Raw genomic sequence first — 19,871 nt, forward strand, 5'->3', positions numbered from 1 at the left:
ATAATGATTGATTGATTGATTGATTGATTGATTTGTTGATTTTGTTGAATGGTGTTTGTAGTATTTGCAGTATTCAAAGCCTCCTCCCCAACTCTGTGATTAAGAGAGACAGAGAGAGAGAGAGAGAGAGAAAGAGAGGTTGAGTGAGCTATAGTGTGAATAAAAAGAGTGAGCAACACTGAGGAGAACAAAACAAGACTGGAGAGACGAGGACAGATGTAACCTGGTCACTATGCTTCGAGTCCTGACCTCACATCCTATAAGCTGTTATTAGCTTGGGGCTACACACCTACTGCCCAAAGGTTGTAATATGAAAATAATAATTTACAGGCAGACGAAAGAGTCTCTGCGGATACATGAACTTAATAAGCTTTTGCTCTTTATTTCCAATCTATTTATTTAATGATATTATTTGTGAAGGCATCCTCACTTTACTTTTAGTGTTTAAAACACACAAACATAGGCAAACAGTATGCAATATATATTAATCTAGAAAAACTCAATATCTGATAACAAATTTGTATGTGTCAAATATTGACCTTAACATTAAACTTACAGGAAGCAGAGTCACATGTGTCTCATTGCTAGGGAATTAGCAAATGTTATTATGCAACATCCTAAAATTAAGATTAAAACGGAAGATAAAGTGTCGCAAGCATGAAGCTCTGAAGACATGACTGACCCTAACCCTAACCCTAACCAGGCAGAGTGTTTTATTCTTATCGTCTTTTTATTTTTTATTGTGAAGCACTTTGTGATGTGTTAGTTACACTATATTCATGCTTGCTTACCCTTTTTCCTTTTTGTCGGATTCCTCATACACATAGATAAGCTTACTTAGTAAGTGTAAAAAAAAAAGAGAGATAGAAAAAAAAAGTAGAGAGGACATTGGTTATCAAGTAACCACCATGATATGTATCAAATACAGATGTAGATTATCTGTCCACATACACCAAACACACAGCGGATATATTGTGCACACTTGCTGGATGCAGAGGACAGAAACAGACATCAGCATACAGAAGTCATTCAGTCCTGCAGCTTTCAAAGGTAAATTTGCTACATTTATCTCTTTATTGTTTTTAACAGACAGTTCAGAGGTATTGGTGCACGCACATGTAGAGTCAGAAAGGTGATGTGTTCACTTACTACTGAAGAGCATTTACACAATGATGCTATCACTTTGCTAAGAAATATATATGTATATACTGTATCTGACATTTGACTGAATCTTTGAAATTAGTTACTATGTTAACTGCAAATTTCTGTGTGTAATGTTGTGTAATGTTTTGAGTTTGCTGTATTTGTACTCTGCAGTCTTCGTGGTTATCACTGATAGTACATGTTAGCTTGATGTTTCTTAGCATCCAGCGATGCTAATGAGAATTTATTAATTAATTCAACATCCCCCTGATCAGTCCCTGGCACTTCTTATATAACGCCATCAGAGTTTCTCCACTGTTTCAGAGCAGCTGCCGGTACTCATCAGGACCCCAACAGCTAACTCTCCAACACCAGAGGTAGACACCACAGTGTTTCAGTCAATGGCATGCCACTCTTCAGTATCTTATATCTGTGGACAAATTCATTTGGTGTTTTAATTAGGGAGAAAATAAAACAAAATTAAAGCTGCAAGCATCATTGAATGGGGCCTTACACCCCCATGCACCCCCATCACGGGCACATAGAAGTTTTCATACTCATATCTGGGCTCTTATCGAATATTGGGAGAATGTCTTAAAGAACATTTCCTGTGTCCAGAAATGTGGCACTTGTGAACACCCACTTAGTATGTATCATGCTGTATATAATGTAGAGAACACATGTAAATGTCATGTAAATCGGATGATGTTTACATGAGGCTGACTTTCTGTCCAGTAGCTGGCACAACGACTATGACTCAATATATGACTCAGTTCAGGACAGGACCCTCATCATGTGTGAGCAATTTGGTACTTATTGGACAATGTATGCTGGAGTTATAAAAACGTCCTGTTTGATGGCAAAACATCAAAATTTGGGACATTGCCACGCCCACCGGGTACAATGGATAGGAAAGATTTTTATGGACTTAAGACATCAATCAGATATTTAGGGTAAGGGTTAGGTCACTCAGACATTTATTTGTTGTACTAAAACAAGATGAAGATAGAAAAAACAAATGTCAAAGTCAGGTAGATCAGACTTGGTAAACAGAGTCAGAAAGATTCAAATCATATGAAAAGACAGTATGTAGCAGAGGTAATGGCAAAAAATCACAAAGACTCTGCCAGATGAGAACAGTAGTTATGAAGGTGTCAATCCTTTGTTCCAAAGTTTAGGTGTAACGGCTGGTGAGTGTGGACCCAGTTGCAGGAAGGGGAAGCGAGGCAGAGGTACAAAGTCCAGTAAGGCAAGTTCTTTAATCCAAAGAGGAGGCAGGTGGTCATACACGAAAAGGCTAGCAGGAATCAGGCAAACAAAACAGGCAAGGAGCAGGCAGAAAATCTGAGGTCAAAAAACAAACCGGTCTTACACAAAGAAACAAACATGAACAACGCAAGAAAGCAAGTACACAGGGTAACAAAGACAATCTGGCCCGGAAGACATGGTGGGCCGGGGTTATATACACACACAGGGAGGCAAGACACAGGTGAAACAAATAGGTAATCAATTAAGGTGGGAAGAAGAACAAAGAGGGGAAGTAAAACTGACAGCACAGTGGAAGACTAGACTTTCAAAATAAAACAGGAAATGTACAACACAACATAAAATACAGAGTCTGACATTAGGTTTTAGTTAAGTGTATTTTGAGGCTGCATATAAACATTTAGCTATATGCATATAGTATTAAAAGGCAGGTTATTGCTGTTTGGAAATCAGTATAACAAGCCACTATTGAAATGTCGGAAAGCAAATTTGGACTTCCAACTTATTGTTTACACTTATGCGTGTGTCGCTTACATCATTTCTTACATGTTGAAGGCAGACAGAGAGGTTGTTGCTAAGTAATAGTTCTAATAGTCTATTTAACCTACATGGATAAAAATGCAGGCGTATAGTCTGCCTTCATCTTGCCAGATAGTGACCCCGATTCCATGTGTGGAACATAAGGTTATAACTCATTTACAACTGTTAATTAATGGTTTATGAAGAGTTTACAAGCTAATTAATAACGCTCACCAATTTACCTTATAACCTTATAAATCCTTTATTAGGATAATCTTATTGTAAAATAGTATCTATAACTTTTATAAACTTTATTCCTCTATATAACCTGATAGGTCTCTGAAGAATGGAAGATCTGTACAGCAACAACACGTTACAGAACAACAGCTCTTATGATTCTGAGGTATTAAAGCTCTCAACTGAGCTATATATTGTGTGTTGGATCGTCATCGTCATCTGTCTTCCTTTGATCATACTGGCCATCTACTATCTGTATTCTCTGGTGCGTACATTATATCAGATATTTATTTTTTGTCTGTCAGTGAAGGATCATATTTTGGGGTTAAAGGATTGGCTGGCATTTTTTACATTTTTCTTATTTTCAGCAAATGCGCCAAATCAGCAATAAATTGATCCCACTTACGAATATGTTGTGTGTATCCAAAACCGATATATCTTACTATATTTTCCTCAGTGCAGTAGACCTCTGCTGTTGTCCAAAAGCTATCAAGGACATGTCAATGAGTAGTCACACTAGATGATATGTTGTTTTGTTCCTGGTTACTGTAGCTTATTCAGGATCACAATTAACGTAGATGTGGATACATGCACACATGCTTGGTGTTTTTGCTCTGCACATAAGATTTGTTAGCAATAAGAAAAATGTAATGTTGTCAAATCCTTTGATGGCAGATGTGAAATGTGGGAGTATTTCATAAATAAGTAATTCAAGTAACTGTTAGTTGTGAACCTAATTGTAAAGGCCTGTTCGTCAACCCTCTATTGAACAGACATCTTGGTCTGATCAATATGAATTATCAACAACAGAACTTGGCATGATTTTGAACTTTGATTAACTTGTGGATACACACACTGCTTTATAATTTGTTTTGGGGAGAAATTGCTTTAAAAAGTCCATGAACACAACATTCAGAAACATGACTAAATTTAGAGCAGCATGTTTACAACTCAAGTGTTTTTCTTTGTTTTTTTACTGATCTTCACCTGCAGGTGCAACATAATCATGTTGCTCCGATCTACGTCATCAACCTCCTCATCTCTGACCCTTCTTCAGCTGTGTTGCATGGCGATGTGGTTGGGAAAACCCAACAATGTTGTGGTCAGAATCACCCTCTTCATTCACTGCATTAGTCTTATGGCCAGTGTCGGCTTCATGGTCTGTACTTCCCTGGAAAGGTAAATATCTGTTTTCCCATTATGTGTGTACTTGCATGTGTCTGATCATTACTTTAATATATTAATATATTTCTGAATCATCATTGAGGTCTTGATTATACTGGATGATATTAAGATTAAGATCTTGTATTACAGGTATTTGCTCATCGCCTGGCCTCTATGGTACCGCTTCAGACGACCCATGAAGGTCTCAGTGGTGGTCTGTGTCGTGGTCTGGGTCTTAGCTTTGGTCATTATCTGTTTTGCCATTTTCTGCGCTGGTGAGACCATGCTCATTGAAATCATCCTTCTCCTCCCCTTCCCCGTGCTCATCTTCTCTGTGGTTGGTGTCTTTAAAAGCCTGTCTGCTGCCATCTCTGTGTCCTCTGAGGAAAAACGACGAATTGTTGGAGCTACAATTCTGGTGTTGGTTAATTACACACTGATGTTCCTGCCTTACATAATTTGTGGCATAACAAAAAATTATACTTCGACTATCCCTGCTGTACTCATCTGCTTCAGTCCTCTTGGAGACGTATTTCTATATGTTTTCATGAGAAAATGGGCCATAGACAAGATTTTAGCCTCTCTGTGTTGTTCTAGGACGGACACGCAGAACAGGAATAGCAGCAGATCGTCACTGTAAATGATAATAGCATGTAGACAGTCAGCTCTGTGTAGACAGAGCTAACGGAGTAAAAGAAGAGAGAAATTCAGGGACAAGATGGTGACTGACATACAATAAGACACCTGACAGTCAATAAAAACAAAGTTTCTGGAGCAACTCTGTCTCTTAAAAAATGACCTCATATACCCCTCACTTTCAACAGCAAATGCATTTTTTATATTGTATTATTTATACAAGTTGGTTAAAGGATGATTCCAGTTCATTTCAATTTGGCATTGGGGTTGTGCTTGCTTTGCACTCCTCAGCTTTATTATAGAGATTCAAGGAAACAAGAACTCACTCAAAGCTTTCCAAAAAAACATGTTTTTTTACACCGTTCATTTCTTGTCTTCATGAAAATAAACACAGAAAATAATTACATGTTGCATCCATTACAGCTAACTGTATATATGCTGCAGTATGGCTGCACCACAGTTTTGCTCCGTCCACTGGCTGGTGTCCTACCCCACCAGGAGCATTACAGCAGCGAGCGGAGCAAAGCTACTGATCAGCAAATGATCAACTCTGGTGACTGACCCAGGGGAAATTAGCCTTGACATTCATGAGGCTGTGACTGTCTTTACATTTATTCAAGCTCATGCTTAAGAGATAGACAAGAGATCAGGCATGTAGTATAAAGCTGCTTTTTATTCTTAATTGTGATTTTTCTATTGCTGTTTTTATTTTGGTTTTCATTTATTCATTTACTTTTATTCATTCGGTTTTTTTTTACATGCATATCTGTTATACTTGCTTTGTTTACTGACACCTTGTCTTTTTTCCCCCAATGACTTTCATTATTTTACTGTATGTTATTTGTGCACTTTTGTAAATCTGTTTGTGAAAAGTGTTATATAAATAAAGTTATTATTGCTTTCAAGTTTCCAAATTGCCATACCAAAATTGTAAGATGCCAACTGTGCAGTTTTAATGGATTACCTACATACTGTCATCCCTCACACAGCATGTTAGGTCTAATGTGCTCATACATGGAAAAAAGAGCTGGTGGGCATTTAACATTTAACATCATCACACAGCATACAGTTATCGTCAAAGTTGCTGTGGATAGATATATATATATATATAACAGTATGAAGTACATTTCACCCCCCCCCCTCCCTTTTTGTATTACAGTAGTGCATAAAGAATTAGGTTAAAATGAGGTACAGAAATTAAGAAAATACTAAAGGTAAAATGTGTGTTCCTGCAGACAAGTGCATAAAAATAGAAATGCAAACAATCATGCAAAAAAAATATGCAAACTGAATATAGCCAGCTTTGAACAAAAGATTTACAGTAGAGTGTGGTCAAACCAGACGCAATTTACATTTTATTGTTCTATTCTATTCTATTATATCTATTCTATTACATGAATTGTATGCATACAGGAAGTTGTATATCATGCATCATCAGTATGTACAGTAGGCATTTTGCTTTACATCTCTACATGCAGAAATTGTAGATACATAATGTTTCTGATTTTATATTATTGTTTGAATTCTGTTTCAAATGGAAGAAAAGCTATGTTTCCAGGAAGGTATCATCACTCCAGCAGCTGTAGTGGTCAGAAACAATGGCTGTATTTACTACAGCTGGATCAGGCTCTGCTGTTCAGAATTTTCCTCAAGCAGAGTAAAACTATTTATATTATATATAATAATATAAGGACATCATCTTTAGCCTGGTATTCAGCTCCTCCATGTCAGAAACCTCAATACATTTCTGAATCAGTCAAATTTCTGAAGTTATTAATTCTCCATCCTGATATTCACTTCAAATCAATACACACACACACACACACACACACACACACACACACACACACACACACAAGGACCAAGTATGATCATATGGGGTTTATTAACTAACAATGATAAACAATCAATAAAAGATAAATGTAATTCATGAACAAAACGAAAAGAATAAACAGATGACTGTATACATACAGTATTATAACATATAACATGTTATATGTTCTAATGAATGGAAAGATGATGATGAATCTTGATGAATGATATTAAAAAGGGGGTTAAAGGAAATGAATACTTGAACACACCAGCCCGATTAAATGAAAGATGTTTTAGTCAGCCTGATTTTCAGAAGACGAACCGTCAGATGTGGTTTTGGGATTTTGGTAGAATTCAGCCATGTTAGGATGCCATGATGCGGTCTCGTCGGGCTTCGGGGGTCCCGAATACCGATCAGCTTGCCTGGGTGGCTGCTCGTTCCTGATCAGGTCTCTGGAGGCTGTCTCTCGGATTCAAGCGGTGAGCACCCGAGATGGTTCGGTGCTTTTGGTGATGATGAGTGCAACTGATTTAACTTAGTTCATTTGCTCAATTAAACTTCAAAAGCCGGAGCTGGCCAAGCCTCAAACTCTCAAAGTCCGTCAAACAGAACGAAACTTATCAAAAAACTAAATCAAAAAGTATGAAATGGTGATCTGTCCTGCCTCTTGCCAAATACCAGCAAAGGAAAAGCAGGTTTAGAAATATAATGGATCGGTTTCATATGTTCCCACACATGCCCCTAAGGTTCCACTATGATCATTTTAGAGGACGTCATTGTTGTTAGAGGTAATGTGTTATTTCATTATGTACTTCTCAATCATATACAGTCTCCTCCCAGTATCATGCAGAGGTGTAGAGTAATAAATAAGCAGCACACTCAATCTTCAGAATTCATCAGACATTTAATAGCATATAAATCTAAAACAACTTACAAAACATCCTTAAACTAGACGATGTTATAGTTGCTTATATCAGCTGTTCTGATGTACTATTCATGTTTATGCCTGCCCATTTTTTTCTCCCCTTGTTAGATGACATAATAAGGAAGTTGCTGTGTGTCACCACTCAACATACTGTATATATTGTGGTCTATTTAACTGCAGGAAACATAACACCACACCACACTGCATACAGAAGGTCCTGCAGCTTTCAAAGGTAAATTTTTTTTATGGCACATTACTTTAAAAACAAAAGTAAAGTACGAGGGTATATTTATTGGTAACTCTGGTCAATGGATATATAACAGTTACTGTAAAACCAAAACCAGTTACATTTGATTAGGTTTTTTTGGTCTTCTGTTAATTACAATTTTAGTGTGTAAAAAATAAATGAAAATAAAAACATGTAAAAGTGACAACAAGATAAAGAAAATGAGAAAATACAATGAGTCAAATACAGCTGTGTTACATTCTGTATTACAACAATAGCATAGAGATATTGCTAATGTCACTCTACAGATTAGACAAGTGCATATAAAGAGACAAGCAGACAAATGCAAAGTGAATGCCGCCAGCTTTGAATAATAGATTTATAGTACAGTGTGGTTAAACCAGACGCTATTTACTTTTCATTTGTCTTTGTGTCTCTCATCCATGAAACACAGTTTTGATGAGGAGAGGATTCGTTGTATGTCATTTATTTTGTTGTAATGCACTTTGAACGGCATTTCTTGCATGAATGGATTAATCATTATTTCCATTCTAAAACATATGAAGCTGTTATTGATTCTGCATTATTATATAGTGTGCACATATACTAATTTGTATTTTATGTGTAATTATATGCATTATTTGAATACAGTATTTTGTAAGTCATTTATTGTCAATATGTATGGACAGTAGACACTTAGCTCTACATGTCAGTGCAGAAACTGTAGATACGTCATTTTCTGACTTGATACAACTGCTTGATTTCTGGTCTTAAAGGGAAAAAAGCAACCTGCTCTCAGGTCTGATCCTGCTGAAGAATGGACGATTTTTTGTGCAACATCACCTCACCTAACAGCACTAATAATGACGGCAGGATGCTGATAGACACAGAGCTTTTATTTTATGTCTCATTGGTCGTCATCATCATCAGCCTTCCTTTGACCATACTGGCCATCTATGCTCTGTATTCCCAGGTGAGTATAATAACTGAGATTAATGCATTTGTAACTGGTATGTCTGTCTGTATGCAATCTCAGACACCAGTGGGGTTAAATTTTGGGAAGTATGCATCTCACCAAAACGTCAATACATGTCCATATTTGTTGAAAACACCAGAAAGTAGTTCCAGAGGAGGAGTTTAACCCTTATATAATCATTGAATTTTGGGGCTTTTAATTCAACAAAATCAAACCTTTTTTTGTTAAAATACTCAGTAGATCTTTACTTCATCCACATTGCAAGTAATATAAACAACACATATGTTAAATTTGTTCCATTTACCTTTTGTTGAATCACATTTATGAATAGAAACATCACTCCTTTTTTGTTTATTTTTTTAATTAAAATGCAACAAAATAAGAAAATGCATCATAAAGCAGGCATAACTAGAAAATAATCAACAAATGTACAAATGATCCTTTATTTGTACATTTATACTAGTCTTTGTACTAGTACAAATGGACAAATGAAGGATCATTTGTACATTTGTTGATTTTTCCAAAACTAGTGTTTTATTTGAATTTTATTAGAAATTTAACCTAACATCTGTCTGAACAACACATTAGCCCCATTTAACACAGCCATTTTCATACCAGACTTTACCATACAAAAGGTGCAGAGGCTGGTCCTGAGGCTTTTTTATGCTTCTGAGCTGGCTGATGCTCATCCTCCTCTTCCAACTCAGTGTCAGACTTTTTCAGAGTTGTGATCGTCACACTCTGAAACTTCATCCTCTGTGTCGCCATCTAAACCTTCTCTCTCTTCCAAAATCAATTGTAAGGTAGTCTGAACAGAGAATCTATATTTATAGTGGAATATTTATATTGTCAGGTCCAAGATTGGTTCCTGCAAGACAGAGGGTGAAATGTGTGGGAATGTGGGTGCAGATAGTGTTGGGTACTCCAATTTTACAACAATGTTGCAACTTTGTGCGGGGAGCAGGTGCACCCACAGTGTGCACCTGCTCCCCTGCACTCTCCTTCTCTCCCTCTCTCTCTCTCACACACACAGACACACAGACACACACACATACCAGTTTTTACTACCTCGTGGGGACTCCTGACTGGGTGATGTGCAGTGGGTTCCACCCTTTCTAAAGCAGTCGGTCCTCAAGGGAAAAATCGGTCCCCACAGGTTAGTATGTCAGGTTGCGGTCCCCACCAGGATAGAAAAACAAAAACACACAAACACACACACACACACACACACACAGAGAGAGAGGAGGAAGGGAAAATGAGGGTACACTGGATCTTGTACACACTTTCACTAGACCTGGGTCCAGTGAACCCGACGTAATATAAATGTGAAGGGTGGGGGGTGGGGGGGGGGGGGGGGGGGGGGTGTCATCGAAAATGTTTTCCAATGAATGTTAGTTTGAAAAAAATATTATTTGTCTCATTTTTCTTAAGCTAAAAACTGAAAATGGGTCCCACAGACCGAATACCTTATAGGGGTTAAAACATGTTTATATTTACCAATGTTCATATGTTGCAGGTGCATAATAATAATATAACTCCCATCTTCGTCATCAACGTTTTCATCGCCGACCTCATCCAGATATGCAGCATGATCATTTTTGTGGCCAACGTCAATGCCTTCTTCATCAAACTCTTGGTGCATTCTTATGGTCTGATTGCCAGTGTTGGCTTCATGATGTGTGTCGCCATGGAAAGGTAGTTATCTGTCTTTCCAGCATTATTTGGACATATTCTCACAGTCTCACAGAATACACTGAATCTGATTATATCCATATTAAGTCTTTGTCTGTATTATATTACAGGTATTTGATCATCGTCTGGCCACTTTGGTACCACTGCAATCGGAGCATCAAGGCGTCTGTGTTGGTCTGTGTTGTGATCTGGATTATTTCTATCACTGGCTTCCCTATTTTCTTCTCCGTATTTCCTTTTGTCATCAGAGCCATCTCATTCTTCATCTTTCTCTTCCTCCCCTTCCCCCTGCTCATCTTCTTCCTGGCTGAGACCCTCAAATCGCTGTCTGCTGCCATGTCGGTCTCCCCTGAGGAAAAACGAAGGATTGTGGGAACTATGGTTCTGGTGCTGCTTAATTATATAATGTTGTTCGTCCACACAGTCATTCTGGTCCTGAGAGTAGAAAGTGTTGCCCTTTACGTCAGCATTGGCGTTTCAATTCACATAAGCCCTCTTGTGGAAATGGTCTTGTATGTTTTCAGCAGTAAAGGAGCCACAGACAGTCTGCTGGCCTGCCGGTGTTGTTGCACGATGGGCAAAAGGTGTATGAGCGTCTTGGCAGAGCAAAAGGGGGAGAATAAAAATGTAAAAAGTGAAGGAGCAAAAGCAAGAAATGAAAACTAAGGAGGTAAATGAGACTCTTTTGATAGTACTAGCAATTGCACATTGGACAGTAAGGTATCATGTTTTGTCTTATGATGTTATCAGTTTATTGATTATAGCTGCAGAAGGTGTTTGTGTGTGTGTGTTGCTATGATAAGGACTGCATTGGAACTGCACAATAATAATAATTTATATTGTAAAATATACTTGTATTCAGTGTGTTATATGAATAACTGTGCATAATATGTTATTATTACATTAATTAGTGTTTTCACTGCATTATTACTAATCTAGTTTTATATGTATTACTGATGTTCAACAGCAGTAGATTAACAACAAGCCATCTCATTATGTTTGTTTTCTTCAGTTAGCAATAAAGATCACCTGATTAAGTGGTGGATTAACTGACGCCCTGGATTGTGTGAGTACAAAGATTCCTTACCTGATTCAGAGATATTTTTTAATAACTATCTGATTTATAGTTTCTAAACATCTGACACATAAAAGATCCAAAAAGGATACAAGCAAAGACGGTTTCTCTTTGACAGCCATAATCCTAGTAAAGGCCACAGTGTGAAATGCCAGTTTTATTCCTATTTAGTGTGTAATACAGATATCCAGAGTCGACTGTTGGCATTAATCATACTCTTCTGATATCACAGTAAAATGGGGCAGTTTTTGCTCTAAGCTAAATATTATAAGGTATATTTGAGGAATATTGCTGTCTGTCCTATTATCAGTGTTGAATTGAATATTAATTGGAAATAAAATAAAATAATGTAACTTAGATATGACAAGAATTAGTTGTCATCTATTTTGTATGCCATTGTTATGCTATTATGCATTTGACCCTCAAGGTGATGAATTGTGTGGAAAGAAGGATGGTGAGCAAACTGCTGTCTGAGGTAGGCTCACAGTTAGAAATATAACAATTTACATTCAGGCACCACAGAGGCAGTGATGATGCAATCAGTAGTATCAACCTGAAGGAACCCAGGGCCTACGCTAATGATAATAATAATAATCATCATCATCTTTATTGATAGATGACGTTTAAAATCCAAGTTAAAAAGTGCTTCACAAAGCAGCAAAATACATAAATTATAAAATAATTGCATTATGAAAGACAACAAAAAAAACCTTTCATGGGTAAAGCCCATGAAATTATCCCTCTAATTTTCATCCTGGACTCTCAAAGTAACTCCTGGCACTAAAAGCTCAGAGATATATCTGGGAGAGATGACATGAGACGCTTTAAAAGTAATTAGTAGGATCTTAAATTCAATTCTAAAACATAAAAGTGTAAAGATGCTGAAACAGATGTGATGTGATCACTTCTCTTTGGTCTGGTTCAAAGCCAGACAGCTTAGGTCTGTACAATCATTTTTGGTTGAGGCAAGTCAAACCCTTCTCTAAATGTGATGCTCAAAGCTAAAATTACTATCAAATAAGAACCTAAGATTCTTTGCAACAGGTTTGATGTGTTCAACTAGGAAACCAGCAGATGGCAGAATTTGCTTTGACATATGCTGCAACCGAATGACAAAGTTGCTTGACATCCAGTCTTTGACATGCAAAGACGGTCACTTAGTGCACTCAACATACCAGGGTTTGCACACTGCACACTGTCCTGGAGAGTTTTAACCTCTTGACGCAGACCCTCTACTACGCCCAGAAACATCTCCATTTGTTTATCATGTTGTGTTTTCAATCAATAAAGTTTTATTCTCACATTTTTATCTGCAATGGACAGGACTTTATCGCTCCAGACTCAAAACTAAAGGAGACTGTGCCTTTAAAATTGAGGCTCCTAAACTTTGGAACTGTCTCCCACTGGATTTCAGATCTGTGGATAACTTTAAAAAAACAGCTACTACTGTAAATAGCTACTTCATCTGTATTTCATGTAGATATCCTTTATCTTGTATTGTGAAGCACTTTGTGATGTCTAATTTTAAATTAACTCTGTTTACTTATTTACAATATGTTTATACTTCAGTGCCTTTTTTTCTCTTTTCTTGGATGCTACATGTGCATACATAAGTTTACTCAGCATAACAAAAAGGTCTTTTTGTAGTAAAACCACAGGAAGACATTGGTTATCAAGAAACCATGATGTGACACAAATGCACGTCAAATACAGATGTAGATTATCTGTCCACATACACCAAACACACAGTAGATATATAGGACAGAAAACAGACATCAGCATACAGAAGTCATTCAGGTTGTGGTCCTGCAGCTTTCAAAGGTACATTTCCTACATTTATCACTTTATTGTTGATTAACAGACCAGTTCAGAGGTATTGGTACATGTAGAAATTTAGCACAAGAAAACTGAAACAGTCATTAAGATGAATATGCAGAAAGGTGATGTGTTCACTTACTACTGAAGTGCATTTGAACAATGATGCTATCACTTTGCTAAGAAATATATTAGTATATACTGTATCTGACATTTGACTGAATCTTTGAAATTAGTTGAGCTAAATGATTTTAGTTGTCACTATGTTAAATGCACATTTCTGTGTCTAATGTTGAATGTTTCGGGTTCACTGTATTTATGTATATATATGTATGTTTGTGTAGTGTATGTATGTATGTATGTATATATTTATTTATTTTTTAATATGTCTTCCTCTTCACAACCCAATAGATCTCTGAAGAATGGAGGAACTGCACACAACAACATGTTACTGAACTACAGCTATGATTATGATCATGATAATGATATGGGCAAATTAATACTCTCATTTGAGATATATATTGTGTGTTGGATCGCCGTCGTCATCTGTCTTCCTTTGATCATACTGGCCATCTACTATCTATATTCTCTGGTGTGTACATTTTACCAGATATTATATATATATATCTATATAGATATATAGATATATATTTCAACAGGGACAGTGGATGGTCTTCACCAGGCTGACAGCCAGAATACATTTAATGAACCAAAACAGTTTTCATGTTGGATCCACAGTTTGTATTTATTGATTCAATGATTTTATTTCCCTGCTGTCTGTAACAAGTGAGAGGAATCTGCCTGTAGTGAAACAGGCTAGATCACAGGCAGACTGGGAGCCTTAATCATTCAATGTAAGGTGTACTCTATCTTATTATATCTCTAAGATCCTTTTGTTGGTAGATCTTCACTCCAGACTCAAAACTAAAGGAGACTGTGCCTTTAAAATTGAGGCTCCACTCTGAAACTGTCATTGGATTTAGGATCTGTGGACATCTTTAAAACACAGCTACCAACTAGCTACTTAATCTGTTTTATTTGTTATTCTTAGTGTCTTTTTATATATTACTATGTCTTTTATCATGTATTGTGAGCTGCAATGTCTGATCTAAAAAGGTGCTTCTTTTTTGTTGGATGCTTCATACAGAGAGATAAGCTTACATAGTGAAACTAAAGTGCATTTTCGTAGAAAAACCACAGGAGGAAACCACCATGACACGTACTGATGTAGACTATCTGTCCACAGACACCAAACACACAGTGGGTGTTTTCATTCACTATGAGATAGACAGATAGCATGTGTCATTTGTGTGTTTCAGTTTACAGGACTGTTGTGGCTGGACATTTTACGTAGTGTAGAAAAACAATAATTTGAATTAATCAAATCATTTCTAGATGTTTGCCCAACCCTCGTTACAGGTATATGTTTGTACATGTGACCTTTCCATGTCCTAGATCCATCCATCCATCTTCTACCACTTATCCGGGGTCGGGCCGCGGGGGCAGCAGTCTAAGCAGGGAAGCCCAGACTTCCCTCTCACAGGCCAGCCGAGAGCCTTCTTGCAGAACGAGGACTGCTGTATTAAAGGCAAAGCTGCTCACAACAAATACTGATTTCATTTAAGTTTCTGCTCTTTATTTAACTAGTAGTATTTAAAGTTTGTATTAAAAATTGTTACACTTAATTTAATGCTTGCGTAAGCTCACTTGAGTCTGATATGCACCTTGCAGGCACCGAGGATGGACTTGTCCTTTGTGTTAAAGTGTCTCACTGAAGCCCCATATGTGCCTATTGCTCATGCAGAGACAGAAAGCTTTGTCTCTACTGCAAAGACAACTTACTTTTCTTCTGTCTCTCTACCAAGTGAGTGGGACAGTTGCTTGCTCTGTTTGTTTCTGTCAGTGGACAGTACATGAAACAGGTGTATCTGTGCGTTCTAGCCTATGCTTAATCCCCAGTCGACAAACCAGTCACTGATTGCCATTGCTCCTTGCAGAACGAGGGAGAGGAGTTATTTATGTTGTGATCTGTGTGCCTCACACTTAGCCTCTAACTGGGAATCCAGATAGGAAGCAAGACAGACTTTTGGACGTCTCTGTTAACAAAACCAGCCATCTTTCAGCAGGGACAGCGGCCGGTCTTCACCAGGCTGACCAACAGAACACATTTAATGAACCAAAACAGTTTTCATGTTGGATCCATAGTTTGTATTTATTGAGTCATTCATTTCATTTCCCTGCTGTCTGTAACAAGTGAGAGGAATCTGCCTGTAGTGAAACAGGCTAGATCATTCAATGTAAGGTGTACTATATCTTATTATATCTCTAAGATCCTCTTGTTGGTTGTTCCTCACTCCAGAATCAAAACTAAAGGTGACTGTGCCTTTAAAATTGAGGCTCCTACATTATGGAACTGTCTCCTACTGCATTTAGGATCTTTGTAGTCAAATATCTACTTTACCTATTTAATTTATTGATCTTATAGTCTTTTTTATATATTACTATGTCTTTTATCTTGCATTGTGAAGAACATTTTTTCCTTTTTGTTGAATGCTACATACACATAGATACGCTTAATTAGTAAAACCAAAATGCATTTTCATAGAAAAACCACAGGAAGATATTGGTTAAGAAACCATGATGCAGAAATGCATGTCAAATACAGGTCATCTGTCCACATACACCAAACACACAGCGGATATATTCTGCACACTGGTTTGATGCAGAGGACAGTAAACAGACACCAGCATACAGAAGTCATTCAGGTTATGGTCCTGCAGCTTTCAAAGGTACATTTACTACATTTATCACTTTATTGTTGATTAACAGATCAGTTCAGAGGTATTGGTACATGTAGAAACTTACTCTACAGTCTTTGTGTGTATGTGTGTGTGTGTGTGTGTGTATGTGTGTGTTTGTGTGTGTGTATTCCTCTTTATAACCTCAACCTCATAGGTCTCTGAAGAATGGAGGAACAGTACAGCAACAACACGTTCCAAAACATCAGCTATTATTATTATTATTACGATGATGACAACACGTTCCAGAACAACAGCTATTATTATGTAATTGAGCCACCGATTGAGCTACAAATTGTGTGTTGGATCGTCATCATCATCTGTCTTCCTTTGATCATACTGGCCATCTACTATCTGTATTCTCTGGTGCGTACATTATACTGAATATTATATAGTGATGGATCTTAATAGATTTTGGAGTTAAAGGACTTGGTTGGCAATTTTCTATATTGTTCTTATTTTCAGCAAAATCAAGCCTGATATATCTTCCTCTGTGCTGTAGACCTCAGTTGTTACCAGAAACCATTAAGAACATGTCAATGAACAGCCGCACTGGAAGATATGTTCTTCTGTTCCTGGTTACTGTAACTTATTTAGGATCAAGATAAAACAGATTTGGATACATGCAAACATGCTTGGTGGTTTGGCTCTGCACATGACATTTGTTGAAAAAGAAGAAATAAGAAAAATGTACAAAAATTGCTGGTCAAGTCCTTTAAAGGCAGGTGTCAAAAGTAGGTGTATTTAATAAATAATTAAACTCTTTCAAACATCTTGGTCTGATCAATATGAGGAATTCTCAACAACAGAACTCAAAGTAGATCATAGATGGGATCATTTTAAACTTTTTTGAAGTTTTTTTTATAGGGATCAGTCAGTAGACTTTAATGATCAGGGGTTTAATGATCAGGTTTTTATAGTATTTAGTATTATTATTATTTAGTAGTATCATTATGACTGATATGGCTAGTTACCATCTGTGTTACTTTTTGACTTAAAACAACCTTTTTGTTCATTTGTAATAACTCAGTTTTACAATTTAGACATTATTGTTGACATTATTAATCAAATGATTTCACGATGTTGCCCAATCCTAAAATTCCATTTACACAATATTCAGAGACATGACTAAGTTCAGAGCAGCATGTTTACAATTGAAGTGCTTTTTCTATTCATGTTCTCCTGCAGGTACGTGATGATCACATTGCTCCAATCTACGTCATCAACCTTCTCATCTCTGACTTTATTCAGCTCTGTTGCATGGCCATATTGTTGGGAAACCCTGAGGTTGTTTGGGTCATCCTCTTAATTCACCTCATTGGTCTAATGGCCAGTGTCGGCTTCATGGTCTGTATTTCCCTGGAAAGGTAACTATCTGTTTTCTTATTATGTGTGTATTGCTAGGGTTGTCACTTTTTCAAAAATGTTTGAACAAAATTGTAAAGACCTGCAATTAATTTATTAATATGAATGTGGCTGACACCAGATTGAGTGTGCTGAACAATATGCAGTCAAATGAGGTTGTACATTTGGCGCTGCTCTGCTCTTCTGTGTTGCCTCCACCTCCACTGGCTCAGTGGGTTGGTTAGCTAGCATGTTTTACAGAGTGGACTAATAGCCTGATCTTTGATCCTGACTTTTCTGTCCATGGTGTGGAACCCAAAATACTTCCACACACAGCTCTTCAGATGGTTTTGTGTTGTAGTTGTTCATTAAGGAAAGCTCTGCTCACTATTTTCCTCCATTAAAAAACAACCGCATATTAACAGTACCTCAGTTTATTAGTAGGTCAACAGGGCATGCAACAGGTTGACCTGGTGAAGTTTTAGAGCGCCCTCTGCTGGATCATAAAGAAAACTACTTAAAATGGTCTGACACAGACTGGCACACCGGGTCCAGGGCCCTGTACCATGATTACCAAATAAACCAGCCCTAGTACTTACATGTGTTTGATCATTAAATCTCAATATATTTCTGAATCATCCTTGAGATCCTGATTATACTGGAACTGATGATGTTCAGATGATCTGTGTTTCTATCTTGTATTACAGGTATTTGCTCATCGCCTGGCCTCTGCGGTACCGCTTCAGAAGAACCGTGAAGGTCTCAGTGGTGGTCTGTGTTGTGGTCTGGGTCTTCACTTTGGTCATTATCTGTTCTGCCGTATTCAGTGGCAATAGTTCCAAGGCCATTTCAGTAATCTTTCTCCTCCAACCACAGAGTAACCTTTCTCTGTGGTTGGGATCTTTAAAGGCCTGTCTGCTGCCATCTCTGTGTCCTCTGAGGAAAAACGACGAATTGTTGGAGCTACGATTCTGGTGTTGCTTAATTACACACTGCTGTTCCTGCCTTACATAATTTGGAACATAACACAAATTTATATTAAGACTAACACTTTTGCATTCATCTTATTCAATCCTCTTGGAGACTTGGTTCTGTATATTTTCATGAGAAAAGGGGCCATAGACAAGATTTTAGCCTCTGTGTGTTGTTGCAGGATGGAAACACAGCAGCAGCAGATCATTGCTGTAAATGATAATAACATGACAACAGTCAGCTCTGTGTAGGCAGAGAGAAATTCAGGGAAATAGAAAGGAGACAAGATGGTGACTGATATACAAAAAAAAAAAACAGGTTTCTGTAGAAGTTAAAAGTTAAGCTTATATACTACTCTTTTGCAACAGCAAATTTTGTTTTTATGGTTACATGTAGGCATGTTGGTTAAATTATAATTTCAGTTTATTTCAACATTGCATTGTTTCCATAAATATGGTTTAAATGGGTCCTGCTCGCTTTGTCCAGAATTATTATAAATATTCAGGGAAACAAGGACTCTCTCAAAAGTTTAATTTCAATCGTTTGTTTCAGAGTCTGAATGAAAGTAAACACATAAACTAGTTGCCTGTAGCAGCCATTACGGCTCATTTCTTAGGGATCTTCATCCAGGACAGATTGCAGATCATTATTTTACATGTGTGAGGCTGTGGCTGCTTTTACATTTATTCAAGCTCATGCTAGAGATGTAGACAAGAGATCAGGCATGTTGTATAAAGATGCATTTTATTCTTAATTGTGATATTTGTATTTCTGTTTTTATTTTGGTTTTTACTTATTCATATACTTTCTGTGTGTGTGTTTTACTCATTTGTATTGATTTTTATATTCATATCTGTAATATGTGCTTCGTTAACTGAAACCTTTGTCTTTTCCCTGTGACTTTCATTACTTTACTGTATGTTATGGGTGTGCAGCACTTTGTAACTCAAAATAGTTATTGCTTTCAAGTTTCCAAATGGCAACATACCAACTGTGCAGTATAACCCAGCATGTTAGGTCTAATGTGCATGTAAAAAATAAAAATGTAACTTCTGATGTACTATTCATACATCCATGCCTGTCTAGCTTTTTTCTCTCCTCCTCAGATAAGATGTAGATAATCACAAAGCTACTGGGTGTCATCACTCAACATATATATTGTAGTCTGTTTGCATGCAGAGAACACAACATCACACTTGGTGCTGCAGCTTTCAAACGTAAAGACATTTAGAAAATACTAAAGGTAAAATGTGTGCTCCTCCTGACAAGT

General features: G+C 37.2%; 1 pseudogene; it reads left to right on the forward strand.

The window, feature by feature from the left end:
* Positions 1–16,453: 16,453 nt before the first annotated feature.
* On the forward strand, positions 16,454–18,852 carry LOC128373291 (G-protein coupled receptor 4-like; annotated as a pseudogene).
* The last annotated feature ends 1,019 nt before the right edge of the window (positions 18,853–19,871 follow it).

Source organism: Scomber japonicus, chromosome 14 (genome assembly GCF_027409825.1).
Source record: "Scomber japonicus isolate fScoJap1 chromosome 14, fScoJap1.pri, whole genome shotgun sequence".
NCBI classification, from domain to species: domain Eukaryota; kingdom Metazoa; phylum Chordata; class Actinopteri; order Scombriformes; family Scombridae; genus Scomber; species Scomber japonicus.